This window comes from Hyla sarda, unplaced genomic scaffold (genome assembly GCF_029499605.1).
Source record: "Hyla sarda isolate aHylSar1 unplaced genomic scaffold, aHylSar1.hap1 scaffold_373, whole genome shotgun sequence".
NCBI classification, from domain to species: domain Eukaryota; kingdom Metazoa; phylum Chordata; class Amphibia; order Anura; family Hylidae; genus Hyla; species Hyla sarda.
Window position 1 is genome coordinate 244,467 of NW_026610392.1, and position 13,661 is coordinate 258,127.

General features: G+C 45.9%; 5 non-coding genes across 5 annotated transcripts; all 5 read left to right on the top strand.

Annotated features, from left to right (window-relative positions):
- Positions 1 to 1,785: 1,785 nt before the first annotated feature.
- On the top strand, positions 1,786 to 1,976 carry LOC130332221 (U2 spliceosomal RNA). Its single transcript, XR_008874948.1, has one exon. It is a non-coding gene; the product is annotated as a U2 spliceosomal RNA (small nuclear RNA).
- Positions 1,977 to 4,059: 2,083 nt separating this feature from the next.
- On the top strand, positions 4,060 to 4,250 carry LOC130332222 (U2 spliceosomal RNA). The gene has a single exon (XR_008874949.1). It is a non-coding gene; the product is annotated as a U2 spliceosomal RNA (small nuclear RNA).
- A 3,647-nt stretch (positions 4,251 to 7,897) lies between these two features.
- Positions 7,898 to 8,081, top strand: LOC130332263 (U2 spliceosomal RNA). The gene has a single exon (XR_008874983.1). It is a non-coding gene; the product is annotated as a U2 spliceosomal RNA (small nuclear RNA).
- Positions 8,082 to 10,174: 2,093 nt separating this feature from the next.
- Positions 10,175 to 10,365, top strand: LOC130332223 (U2 spliceosomal RNA). Its single transcript, XR_008874950.1, has one exon. It is a non-coding gene; the product is annotated as a U2 spliceosomal RNA (small nuclear RNA).
- A 2,100-nt stretch (positions 10,366 to 12,465) lies between these two features.
- Positions 12,466 to 12,656, top strand: LOC130332224 (U2 spliceosomal RNA). Its single transcript, XR_008874951.1, has one exon. It is a non-coding gene; the product is annotated as a U2 spliceosomal RNA (small nuclear RNA).
- The last annotated feature ends 1,005 nt before the right edge of the window (positions 12,657 to 13,661 follow it).

The window sequence follows — 13,661 nt, forward strand, 5'->3', positions numbered from 1 at the left end:
GATTAATGCTTATGAAGAAATATAAAATCTCATCCCTTCCCCAATATCGCGCCACACCCCTACCCCTTAATTCCCTGGTTGAACGTGATGGACATATGTCTTTTTTCGACCGTACTAACTATGTAACTATGTAACATAACATGGGGGGGGGGGGGGGGGGGTCTCCTGGCTGTTCACACAGGTGTGTCATTGCTGTACATTGACCATGCATTGCTTCTGTGGTATTGCAAAGGCAAAGACAAATGCTTCCAGCCATCCATTGCACTAATGGATTGGTCATCAGCTGGCTGTCTATGTCCCGCATCAATATAGACCAAAGTACAGAGGGTTAGGCTATGCTATTGTGCACCTACCTGATGCATCAGAAGGTGCGAGGCCCTTGCTAAATTCTGTGCACAGACTTTGAGATCTATGCTTTAGACTGTATCTAAACCTGCTCCAACATGGACTGACATTCTGGCCTACTTTCAGCCGATGCGACTTGTCTGTCGCTGAACAGTCGCTTTTTATGTATTCAGCACCTATGTATAATGTTGTAAAAATGCTCTAGAAGCTAAAGTCGCAGAAATGTCACACATATTTGGCCTGCAACTTTCTGTGCGACAAATTCAGACAGGAAAAATCAGTATAAATCCTTAGAAAATTATCCCCCAGTGTCTCCATCTGCTGGCGGTATTGAATAAGCATTGCTGCACTGATGGGGTATGCATTAGACGAAAAAAAAGAAGAAAAAGAAGAATAATACGCCCAGAAAAGAGGCGAAAAGGAGAAAAACGTAAAAAAACGTGAAAAAAAAGTAAGAGGAAGAGAAGGGAAAAAAAGGTGGAAATGGGTTTAAAAGTGATTTCGGCGGAGAAATATATATATATATATATATATATATATATATATATATATATATATATATATATATGCGCACACACACACATAGATATAAACGTATTCTCCGTTGAGATATTGCAGCCGCTGCTGTGTCCAGGCCCAGGAGCCTTAGCACTGTGCTGTGATGTCACTCAATACCACTGACATCACTAGGTGTAAACAACATCTCTCCTTTGCTGTGTATGTGACTATGGAGCTGTTTGGTGATGTCGTCTATTACGGCCTTCATAGAAGCAACAGGAGATTGTTGCATCCATCTTGAACCCTCAGAACTACAGTGCTATGATGTCACTCACTTCCACAGGCCTTGCAGAGTGTAAACAACAACAACCCAGCTTTGTTGTGTATGTAACCAAAGGGATTTGTGATGTCACCTAGAACCTTCACAGCAGCGACAGCTTTATGAGGAGCATCAGCACTGCTCTGCCTGAGCAGAACCATCACCGCCATAGGTTGTCAAATAACCCGGATTTAACCCACACAGGTAAGTCCAATGGGGTGCAGGCATGTCCTCTATGCTTACAGCTTCCCGTGGGTGTTGGTTTGATACCGTTTGGGGACAGCCAAGGAGGCATCTGCAGGCAACAAAGGTAGGTGTGTGCTTGTGTGTGTGTTTCCTATGCAGATCCTAAGCCCAGTGTCACATGCAAGTAGGAGGAGTAAGAAGGGTTCCTGGCAAATCCGGGTTATGGATTGCATTTAAAAAGGCCCCGTGGGAGTGCAATGGGCCCCTGTCTTGCTGCTTAGCAATAATGGTATGGGTTTAGGTTCTGCTGTGTGTACTGGTGGTTGACTGCCCCCCAGCCCAGAGTGTGCATGGAAAATTGTCTGGCAGCCTCCCTGACAGCAAGCAGTGATAGTGCCCATGAAGGGGACCTTGTTGGGCCCGCCCCTTTCACGGTTATCGCTTCTCGGCCTTTTGGCTAAGATCAAGTGTAGTATCTGTTCTTATCAGTTTAATATCTGATACGTCCCCTATCTGGGGACCATATATTAAATGGATTTTTGAGAACGGGGGCCGATTTCGAAGCTTGCTTCCGTCGCCCTATGCATTGACCCGATATGGCAGTATCTTCGGGTACAGTGCACCACCCCCTTACAGGGTTAAAAAGAAAGATTCCTACTTTCATTGCTACCTGCTTGCTGGCTAGCCAGCTAGCCAGCCCTGTGGGCCTTGCTGCTGCTGCAGCCAAAAAACAAAAGGTGGTGCTGCTGCTGCTTCTGCTGCTTCTGCTTCTGCTTGTGTCTGGCCCCTGTTGGAGCGTCCAGGCACAGGACTTCTGCTGCTGCTGACTAAATGGCCTCCTTAATTGGATCATTTGAGTAGCCAGCACACCTGTGCAGGTAGGGCATGACATGATAGGCAGCTGCCTTGATAGCGGGTGGGTGCTGAATGTTCCTAATTGACAAAATAAGATTAATGCTTATGAAGAAATATAAAATCTCATCCCTTCCCCAATATCGCGCCACACCCCTACCCCTTAATTCCCTGGTTGAACGTGATGGACATATGTCTTTTTTCGACCGTACTAACTATGTAACTATGTAACATAACATGGGGGGGGGGGGGGGGTCTCCTGGCTGTTCACACAGGTGTGTCATTGCTGTACATTGACCATGCATTGCTTCTGTGGTATTGCAAAGGCAAAGACAAATGCTTCCAGCCATCCATTGCACTAATGGATTGGTCATCAGCTGGCTGTCTATGTCCCGCATCAATATAGACCAAAGTACAGAGGGTTAGGCTATGCTATTGTGCACCTACCTGATGCATCAGAAGGTGCGAGGCCCTTGCTAAATTCTGTGCACAGACTTTGAGATCTATGCTTTAGACTGTATCTAAACCTGCTCCAACATGGACTGACATTCTGGCCTACTTTCAGCCGATGCGACTTGTCTGTCGCTGAACAGTCGCTTTTTATGTATTCAGCACCTATGTATAATGTTGTAAAAATGCTCTAGAAGCTAAAGTCGCAGAAATGTCACACATATTTGGCCTGCAACTTTCTGTGCGACAAATTCAGACAGGAAAAATCAGTATAAATCCTTAGAAAATTATCCCCCAGTGTCTCCATCTGCTGGCGGTATTGAATAAGCATTGCTGCACTGATGGGGTATGCATTAGACGAAAAAAAAGAAGAAAAAGAAGAATAATACGCCCAGAAAAGAGGCGAAAAGGAGAAAAACGTAAAAAAACGTGAAAAAAAAGTAAGAGGAAGAGAAGGGAAAAAAAGGTGGAAATGGGTTTAAAAGTGATTTCGGCGGAGAAATATATATATATATATATATATATATATATATATATGCGCACACACACACATAGATATAAACGTATTCTCCGTTGAGATATTGCAGCCGCTGCTGTGTCCAGGCCCAGGAGCCTTAGCACTGTGCTGTGATGTCACTCAATACCACTGACATCACTAGGTGTAAACAACATCTCTCCTTTGCTGTGTATGTGACTATGGAGCTGTTTGGTGATGTCGTCTATTACGGCCTTCATAGAAGCAACAGGAGATTGTTGCATCCATCTTGAACCCTCAGAACTACAGTGCTATGATGTCACTCACTTCCACAGGCCTTGCAGAGTGTAAACAACAACAACCCAGCTTTGTTGTGTATGTAACCAAAGGGATTTGTGATGTCACCTAGAACCTTCACAGCAGCGACAGCTTTATGAGGAGCATCAGCACTGCTCTGCCTGAGCAGAACCATCACCGCCATAGGTTGTCAAATAACCCGGATTTAACCCACACAGGTAAGTCCAATGGGGTGCAGGCATGTCCTCTATGCTTACAGCTTCCCGTGGGTGTTGGTTTGATACCGTTTGGGGACAGCCAAGGAGGCATCTGCAGGCAACAAAGGTAGGTGTGTGCTTGTGTGTGTGTTTCCTATGCAGATCCTAAGCCCAGTGTCACATGCAAGTAGGAGGAGTAAGAAGGGTTCCTGGCAAATCCGGGTTATGGATTGCATTTAAAAAGGCCCCGTGGGAGTGCAATGGGCCCCTGTCTTGCTGCTTAGCAATAATGGTATGGGTTTAGGTTCTGCTGTGTGTACTGGTGGTTGACTGCCCCCCAGCCCAGAGTGTGCATGGAAAATTGTCTGGCAGCCTCCCTGACAGCAAGCAGTGATAGTGCCCATGAAGGGGACCTTGTTGGGCCCGCCCCTTTCACGGTTATCGCTTCTCGGCCTTTTGGCTAAGATCAAGTGTAGTATCTGTTCTTATCAGTTTAATATCTGATACGTCCCCTATCTGGGGACCATATATTAAATGGATTTTTGAGAACGGGGGCCGATTTCGAAGCTTGCTTCCGTCGCCCTATGCATTGACCCGATATGGCAGTATCTTCGGGTACAGTGCACCACCCCCTTACAGGGTTAAAAAGAAAGATTCCTACTTTCATTGCTACCTGCTTGCTGGCTAGCCAGCTAGCCAGCCCTGTGGGCCTTGCTGCTGCTGCAGCCAAAAAACAAAAGGTGGTGCTGCTGCTGCTTCTGCTGCTTCTGCTTCTGCTTGTGTCTGGCCCCTGTTGGAGCGTCCAGGCACAGGACTTCTGCTGCTGCTGACTAAATGGCCTCCTTAATTGGATCATTTGAGTAGCCAGCACACCTGTGCAGGTAGGGCATGACATGATAGGCAGCTGCCTTGATAGCGGGTGGGTGCTGAATGTTCCTAATTGACAAAATAAGATTAATGCTTATGAAGAAATATAAAATCTCATCCCTTCCCCAATATCGCGCCACACCCCTACCCCTTAATTCCCTGGTTGAACGTGATGGACATATGTCTTTTTTCGACCGTACTAACTATGTAACTATGTAACATAACATGGGGGGGGGGGGGGGGGGGGGGGTCTCCTGGCTGTTCACACAGGTGTGTCATTGCTGTACATTGACCATGCATTGCTTCTGTGGTATTGCAAAGGCAAAGACAAATGCTTCCAGCCATCCATTGCACTAATGGATTGGTCATCAGCTGGCTGTCTATGTCCCGCATCAATATAGACCAAAGTACAGAGGGTTAGGCTATGCTATTGTGCACCTACCTGATGCATCAGAAGGTGCGAGGCCCTTGCTAAATTCTGTGCACAGACTTTGAGATCTATGCTTTAGACTGTATCTAAACCTGCTCCAACATGGACTGACATTCTGGCCTACTTTCAGCCGATGCGACTTGTCTGTCGCTGAACAGTCGCTTTTTATGTATTCAGCACCTATGTATAATGTTGTAAAAATGCTCTAGAAGCTAAAGTCGCAGAAATGTCACACATATTTGGCCTGCAACTTTCTGTGCGACAAATTCAGACAGGAAAAATCAGTATAAATCCTTAGAAAATTATCCCCCAGTGTCTCCATCTGCTGGCGGTATTGAATAAGCATTGCTGCACTGATGGGGTATGCATTAGACGAAAAAAAAGAAGAAAAAGAAGAATAATACGCCCAGAAAAGAGGCGAAAAGGAGAAAAACGTAAAAAAACGTGAAAAAAAAGTAAGAGGAAGAGAAGGGAAAAAAAGGTGGAAATGGGTTTAAAAGTGATTTCGGCGGAGAAATATATATATATATATATATATATATATATATATATATATATATGCGCACACACACACATAGATATAAACGTATTCTCCGTTGAGATATTGCAGCCGCTGCTGTGTCCAGGCCCAGGAGCCTTAGCACTGTGCTGTGATGTCACTCAATACCACTGACATCACTAGGTGTAAACAACATCTCTCCTTTGCTGTGTATGTGACTATGGAGCTGTTTGGTGATGTCGTCTATTACGGCCTTCATAGAAGCAACAGGAGATTGTTGCATCCATCTTGAACCCTCAGAACTACAGTGCTATGATGTCACTCACTTCCACAGGCCTTGCAGAGTGTAAACAACAACAACCCAGCTTTGTTGTGTATGTAACCAAAGGGATTTGTGATGTCACCTAGAACCTTCACAGCAGCGACAGCTTTATGAGGAGCATCAGCACTGCTCTGCCTGAGCAGAACCATCACCGCCATAGGTTGTCAAATAACCCGGATTTAACCCACACAGGTAAGTCCAATGGGGTGCAGGCATGTCCTCTATGCTTACAGCTTCCCGTGGGTGTTGGTTTGATACCATTTGGGGACAGCCAAGGAGGCATCTGCAGGCAACAAAGGTAGGTGTGTGCTTGTGTGTGTGTTTCCTATGCAGATCCTAAGCCCAGTGTCACATGCAAGTAGGAGGAGTAAGAAGGGTTCCTGGCAAATCCGGGTTATGGATTGCATTTAAAAAGGCCCCGTGGGAGTGCAATGGGCCCCTGTCTTGCTGCTTAGCAATAATGGTATGGGTTTAGGTTCTGCTGTGTGTACTGGTGGTTGACTGCCCCCCAGCCCAGAGTGTGCATGGAAAATTGTCTGGCAGCCTCCCTGACAGCAAGCAGTGATAGTGCCCATGAAGGGGACCTTGTTGGGCCCGCCCCTTTCACGGTTATCGCTTCTCGGCCTTTTGGCTAAGATCAAGTGTAGTTCTGCTCACTTGGTCTGGCCAGAGGGTTTCTGGGGTACCCGGCTCCTTTGCCTGGGGGGATCGTCCTTCTTAACGGAGGGACTTCACCCCCCTGCTGCTATCAGGGAGCCGGCTTAGTCCCCAGACAACGGGAGGCGATCCCCACCTACCTACTTCGGTGGGGGAGGTGTCTGGACATCATGGACATGGAGGAAGATTGCGGTTTTTCTTCGGAAGGCGTGCCGCCTTTTGCGAGACTTCGGAATGGAGTTCGTATTTCCCTGCTCGATGTCCGGAAGAAGGAAAGAGGCCTTGTTTTTGTCGTGGAAGAAGTGCTGTTTAAGTTGCTGGAAGTCAAGAGGGAGCAAATCCTATCCATGCTTGAGTTTCCCAGAAGTGGATACTACGACGTGGTGCTGGCTTCTGAAGAGGACTATGAGTCATTTTGGAACATATTGCAGCAAAAGAAGGTATGTCCGGTTTTGGAAGGGGTGGAGATAGTTCCACATTTCCCACGTAGAGAACGATTGGTGACTATAAGGATGTATAGCCCATATACTTCGGAGGAGGATATCGTTACCTTTTTGTCTCGATTCTGTGACAGTGTTCTGCCTAAAGGCAAGGTATTTAATCAATATGGACTATGGACCACCAAGTGGAGGTTCCATGTGAAATTTAAAATGGCAGATGGCAAGTTAGTGATCCCCCCAGGACGGTTTAAAATTGGTTCTGTGAACGGGGATCTGTATTTTTCTGGCATGCAAGATTTTTGCCGCAAATGTAAACAGTACGGTCACAGAAAGGAGGATTGCACGTTTTTGTGGTGTTTCAAGTGTCAAGAGGAGGGTCACGACGTGGAAAATTGTCAAAAGAAAAGGAAATGCCATCTGTGTGGTGAGGAGGGCCATCTGCTTGGCTCGTGTCCTAAGAAAAAGTCTGAGAAAAATTCAGAGAAAAAGGAAGCTGTAAAAAGAAGCAGAGAGGAACCAGCTGAAGTGAAAGAACCAGAAGTGGAGCAGGTTCCAACTAGAAGACCTACAGAGCAGAAGAAGATAGAGGAGGAAGTGTATGTGCCAGTGCAGTATTTTGGTGTGCTTGGTGGTTTGTTGGAAAATTTGTCGGAAGCAGAAAGAAAAACGTTTGACAAAGATATGATGGATCTAAAGATAGGCTTGAAGAACCGGGAGGAAAAAGCTCGGGATAAAGTCTATTTTTCTTTCAAGGCAGACATGAACCGTTTTGTTGAAACGTATAAAATTCCAGGCTGGTTAGCGTCTCAAGTTAAGAAAGATATAGCAAATGGCAATATCAGTCGAGGACTGATAGACTTTCTAATGGTGTTTGCATGGAGGAAGGGGATGACCTTCTAATTTGGTTTTGCTTAATTAGAAAGTAATGTTTGGTTTTGCTATTTTATGTTGTTTCTTATTTTGTTTTTAAATGTTCTATTTTGTTTCATTAGTGTTTAAGAAAAGAAATAAAAACATGTTACCTGATGATGAACACAAAATTGAGTTCCAAATAAGATCTTGGAACTCTGAGTGAGTTCTGAGGGCTAACTTTATCTGTTCTTATCAGTTTAATATCTGATACGTCCCCTATCTGGGGACCATATATTAAATGGATTTTTGAGAACGGGGGCCGATTTCGAAGCTTGCTTCCGTCGCCCTATGCATTGACCCGATATGGCAGTATCTTCGGGTACAGTGCACCACCCCCTTACAGGGTTAAAAAGAAAGATTCCTACTTTCATTGCTACCTGCTTGCTGGCTAGCCAGCTAGCCAGCCCTGTGGGCCTTGCTGCTGCTGCAGCCAAAAAACAAAAGGTGGTGCTGCTGCTGCTTCTGCTGCTTCTGCTTCTGCTTGTGTCTGGCCCCTGTTGGAGCGTCCAGGCACAGGACTTCTGCTGCTGCTGACTAAATGGCCTCCTTAATTGGATCATTTGAGTAGCCAGCACACCTGTGCAGGTAGGGCATGACATGATAGGCAGCTGCCTTGATAGCGGGTGGGTGCTGAATGTTCCTAATTGACAAAATAAGATTAATGCTTATGAAGAAATATAAAATCTCATCCCTTCCCCAATATCGCGCCACACCCCTACCCCTTAATTCCCTGGTTGAACGTGATGGACATATGTCTTTTTTCGACCGTACTAACTATGTAACTATGTAACATAACATGGGGGGGGGGGGGGGGGGTCTCCTGGCTGTTCACACAGGTGTGTCATTGCTGTACATTGACCATGCATTGCTTCTGTGGTATTGCAAAGGCAAAGACAAATGCTTCCAGCCATCCATTGCACTAATGGATTGGTCATCAGCTGGCTGTCTATGTCCCGCATCAATATAGACCAAAGTACAGAGGGTTAGGCTATGCTATTGTGCACCTACCTGATGCATCAGAAGGTGCGAGGCCCTTGCTAAATTCTGTGCACAGACTTTGAGATCTATGCTTTAGACTGTATCTAAACCTGCTCCAACATGGACTGACATTCTGGCCTACTTTCAGCCGATGCGACTTGTCTGTCGCTGAACAGTCGCTTTTTATGTATTCAGCACCTATGTATAATGTTGTAAAAATGCTCTAGAAGCTAAAGTCGCAGAAATGTCACACATATTTGGCCTGCAACTTTCTGTGCGACAAATTCAGACAGGAAAAATCAGTATAAATCCTTAGAAAATTATCCCCCAGTGTCTCCATCTGCTGGCGGTATTGAATAAGCATTGCTGCACTGATGGGGTATGCATTAGACGGAAAAAAAGAAGAAAAAGAAGAATAATACGCCCAGAAAAGAGGCGAAAAGGAGAAAAACGTAAAAAAACGTGAAAAAAAAGTAAGAGGAAGAGAAGGGAAAAAAAGGTGGAAATGGGTTTAAAAGTGATTTCGGCGGAGAAATATATATATATATATATATATATATATATATATATATATATATGCGCACACACACACATAGATATAAACGTATTCTCCGTTGAGATATTGCAGCCGCTGCTGTGTCCAGGCCCAGGAGCCTTAGCACTGTGCTGTGATGTCACTCAATACCACTGACATCACTAGGTGTAAACAACATCTCTCCTTTGCTGTGTATGTGACTATGGAGCTGTTTGGTGATGTCGTCTATTACGGCCTTCATAGAAGCAACAGGAGATTGTTGCATCCATCTTGAACCCTCAGAACTACAGTGCTATGATGTCACTCACTTCCACAGGCCTTGCAGAGTGTAAACAACAACAACCCAGCTTTGTTGTGTATGTAACCAAAGGGATTTGTGATGTCACCTAGAACCTTCACAGCAGCGACAGCTTTATGAGGAGCATCAGCACTGCTCTGCCTGAGCAGAACCATCACCGCCATAGGTTGTCAAATAACCCGGATTTAACCCACACAGGTAAGTCCAATGGGGTGCAGGCATGTCCTCTATGCTTACAGCTTCCCGTGGGTGTTGGTTTGATACCGTTTGGGGACAGCCAAGGAGGCATCTGCAGGCAACAAAGGTAGGTGTGTGCTTGTGTGTGTGTTTCCTATGCAGATCCTAAGCCCAGTGTCACATGCAAGTAGGAGGAGTAAGAAGGGTTCCTGGCAAATCCGGGTTATGGATTGCATTTAAAAAGGCCCCGTGGGAGTGCAATGGGCCCCTGTCTTGCTGCTTAGCAATAATGGTATGGGTTTAGGTTCTGCTGTGTGTACTGGTGGTTGACTGCCCCCCAGCCCAGAGTGTGCATGGAAAATTGTCTGGCAGCCTCCCTGACAGCAAGCAGTGATAGTGCCCATGAAGGGGACCTTGTTGGGCCCGCCCCTTTCACGGTTATCGCTTCTCGGCCTTTTGGCTAAGATCAAGTGTAGTATCTGTTCTTATCAGTTTAATATCTGATACGTCCCCTATCTGGGGACCATATATTAAATGGATTTTTGAGAACGGGGGCCGATTTCGAAGCTTGCTTCCGTCGCCCTATGCATTGACCCGATATGGCAGTATCTTCGGGTACAGTGCACCACCCCCTTACAGGGTTAAAAAGAAAGATTCCTACTTTCATTGCTACCTGCTTGCTGGCTAGCCAGCTAGCCAGCCCTGTGGGCCTTGCTGCTGCTGCAGCCAAAAAACAAAAGGTGGTGCTGCTGCTGCTTCTGCTGCTTCTGCTTCTGCTTGTGTCTGGCCGCTGTTGGAGCGTCCAGGCACAGGACTTCTGCTGCTGCTGACTAAATGGCCTCCTTAATTGGATCATTTGAGTAGCCAGCACACCTGTGCAGGTAGGGCATGACATGATAGGCAGCTGCCTTGATAGCGGGTGGGTGCTGAATGTTCCTAATTGACAAAATAAGATTAATGCTTATGAAGAAATATAAAATCTCATCCCTTCCCCAATATCGCGCCACACCCCTACCCCTTAATTCCCTGGTTGAACGTGATGGACATATGTCTTTTTTCGACCGTACTAACTATGTAACTATGTAACATAACATGGGGGGGGGGGGGGGGGGGTCTCCTGGCTGTTCACACAGGTGTGTCATTGCTGTACATTGACCATGCATTGCTTCTGTGGTATTGCAAAGGCAAAGACAAATGCTTCCAGCCATCCATTGCACTAATGGATTGGTCATCAGCTGGCTGTCTATGTCCCGCATCAATATAGACCAAAGTACAGAGGGTTAGGCTATGCTATTGTGCACCTACCTGATGCATCAGAAGGTGCGAGGCCCTTGCTAAATTCTGTGCACAGACTTTGAGATCTATGCTTTAGACTGTATCTAAACCTGCTCCAACATGGACTGACATTCTGGCCTACTTTCAGCCGATGCGACTTGTCTGTCGCTGAACAGTCGCTTTTTATGTATTCAGCACCTATGTATAATGTTGTAAAAATGCTCTAGAAGCTAAAGTCGCAGAAATGTCACACATATTTGGCCTGCAACTTTCTGTGCGACAAATTCAGACAGGAAAAATCAGTATAAATCCTTAGAAAATTATCCCCCAGTGTCTCCATCTGCTGGCGGTATTGAATAAGCATTGCTGCACTGATGGGGTATGCATTAGACGAAAAAAAAGAAGAAAAAGAAGAATAATACGCCCAGAAAAGAGGCGAAAAGGAGAAAAACGTAAAAAAACGTGAAAAAAAAGTAAGAGGAAGAGAAGGGAAAAAAAGGTGGAAATGGGTTTAAAAGTGATTTCGGCGGAGAAATATATATATATATATATATATATATATATATATATATATATATATATATGCGCACACACACACATAGATATAAACGTATTCTCCGTTGAGATATTGCAGCCGCTGCTGTGTCCAGGCCCAGGAGCCTTAGCACTGTGCTGTGATGTCACTCAATACCACTGACATCACTAGGTGTAAACAACATCTCTCCTTTGCTGTGTATGTGACTATGGAGCTGTTTGGTGATGTCGTCTATTATGGCCTTCATAGAAGCAACAGGAGATTGTTGCATCCATCTTGAACCCTCAGAACTACAGTGCTATGATGTCACTCACTTCCACAGGCCTTGCAGAGTGTAAACAACAACAACCCAGCTTTGTTGTGTATGTAACCAAAGGGATTTGTGATGTCACCTAGAACCTTCACAGCAGCGACAGCTTTATGAGGAGCATCAGCACTGCTCTGCCTGAGCAGAACCATCACCGCCATAGGTTGTCAAATAACCCGGATTTAACCCACACAGGTAAGTCCAATGGGGTGCAGGCATGTCCTCTATGCTTACAGCTTCCCGTGGGTGTTGGTTTGATACCGTTTGGGGACAGCCAAGGAGGCATCTGCAGGCAACAAAGGTAGGTGTGTGCTTGTGTGTGTGTTTCCTATGCAGATCCTAAGCCCAGTGTCACATGCAAGTAGGAGGAGTAAGAAGGGTTCCTGGCAAATCCGGGTTATGGATTGCATTTAAAAAGGCCCCGTGGGAGTGCAATGGGCCCCTGTCTTGCTGCTTAGCAATAATGGTATGGGTTTAGGTTCTGCTGTGTGTACTGGTGGTTGACTGCCCCCCAGCCCAGAGTGTGCATGGAAAATTGTCTGGCAGCCTCCCTGACAGCAAGCAGTGATAGTGCCCATGAAGGGGACCTTGTTGGGCCCGCCCCTTTCACGGTTATCGCTTCTCGGCCTTTTGGCTAAGATCAAGTGTAGTATCTGTTCTTATCAGTTTAATATCTGATACGTCCCCTATCTGGGGACCATATATTAAATGGATTTTTGAGAACGGGGGCCGATTTCGAAGCTTGCTTCCGTCGCCCTATGCATTGACCCGATATGGCAGTATCTTCGGGTACAGTGCACCACCCCCTTACAGGGTTAAAAAGAAAGATTCCTACTTTCATTGCTACCTGCTTGCTGGCTAGCCAGCTAGCCAGCCCTGTGGGCCTTGCTGCTGCTGCAGCCAAAAAACAAAAGGTGGTGCTGCTGCTGCTTCTGCTGCTTCTGCTTCTGCTTGTGTCTGGCCGCTGTTGGAGCGTCCAGGCACAGGACTTCTGCTGCTGCTGACTAAATGGCCTCCTTAATTGGATCATTTGAGTAGCCAGCACACCTGTGCAGGTAGGGCATGACATGATAGGCAGCTGCCTTGATAGCGGGTGGGTGCTGAATGTTCCTAATTGACAAAATAAGATTAATGCTTATGAAGAAATATAAAATCTCATCCCTTCCCCAATATCGCGCCACACCCCTACCCCTTAATTCCCTGGTTGAACGTGATGGACATATGTCTTTTTTCGACCGTACTAACTATGTAACTATGTAACATAACATGGGGGGGGGGGGGGGGGGGTCTCCTGGCTGTTCACACAGGTGTGTCATTGCTGTACATTGACCATGCATTGCTTCTGTGGTATTGCAAAGGCAAAGACAAATGCTTCCAGCCATCCATTGCACTAATGGATTGGTCATCAGCTGGCTGTCTATGTCCCGCATCAATATAGACCAAAGTACAGAGGGTTAGGCTATGCTATTGTGCACCTACCTGATGCATCAGAAGGTGCGAGGCCCTTGCTAAATTCTGTGCACAGACTTTGAGATCTATGCTTTAGACTGTATCTAAACCTGCTCCAACATGGACTGACATTCTGGCCTACTTTCAGCCGATGCGACTTGTCTGTCGCTGAACAGTCGCTTTTTATGTATTCAGCACCTATGTATAATGTTGTAAAAATGCTCTAGAAGCTAAAGTCGCAGAAATGTCACACATATTTGGCCTGCAACTTTCTGTGCGACAAATTCAGACAGGAAAAATCAGTATAAATCCTTAGAAAATTATCCCCCAGTGTCTCCATCTGCTGGCGGTATTGAATAAG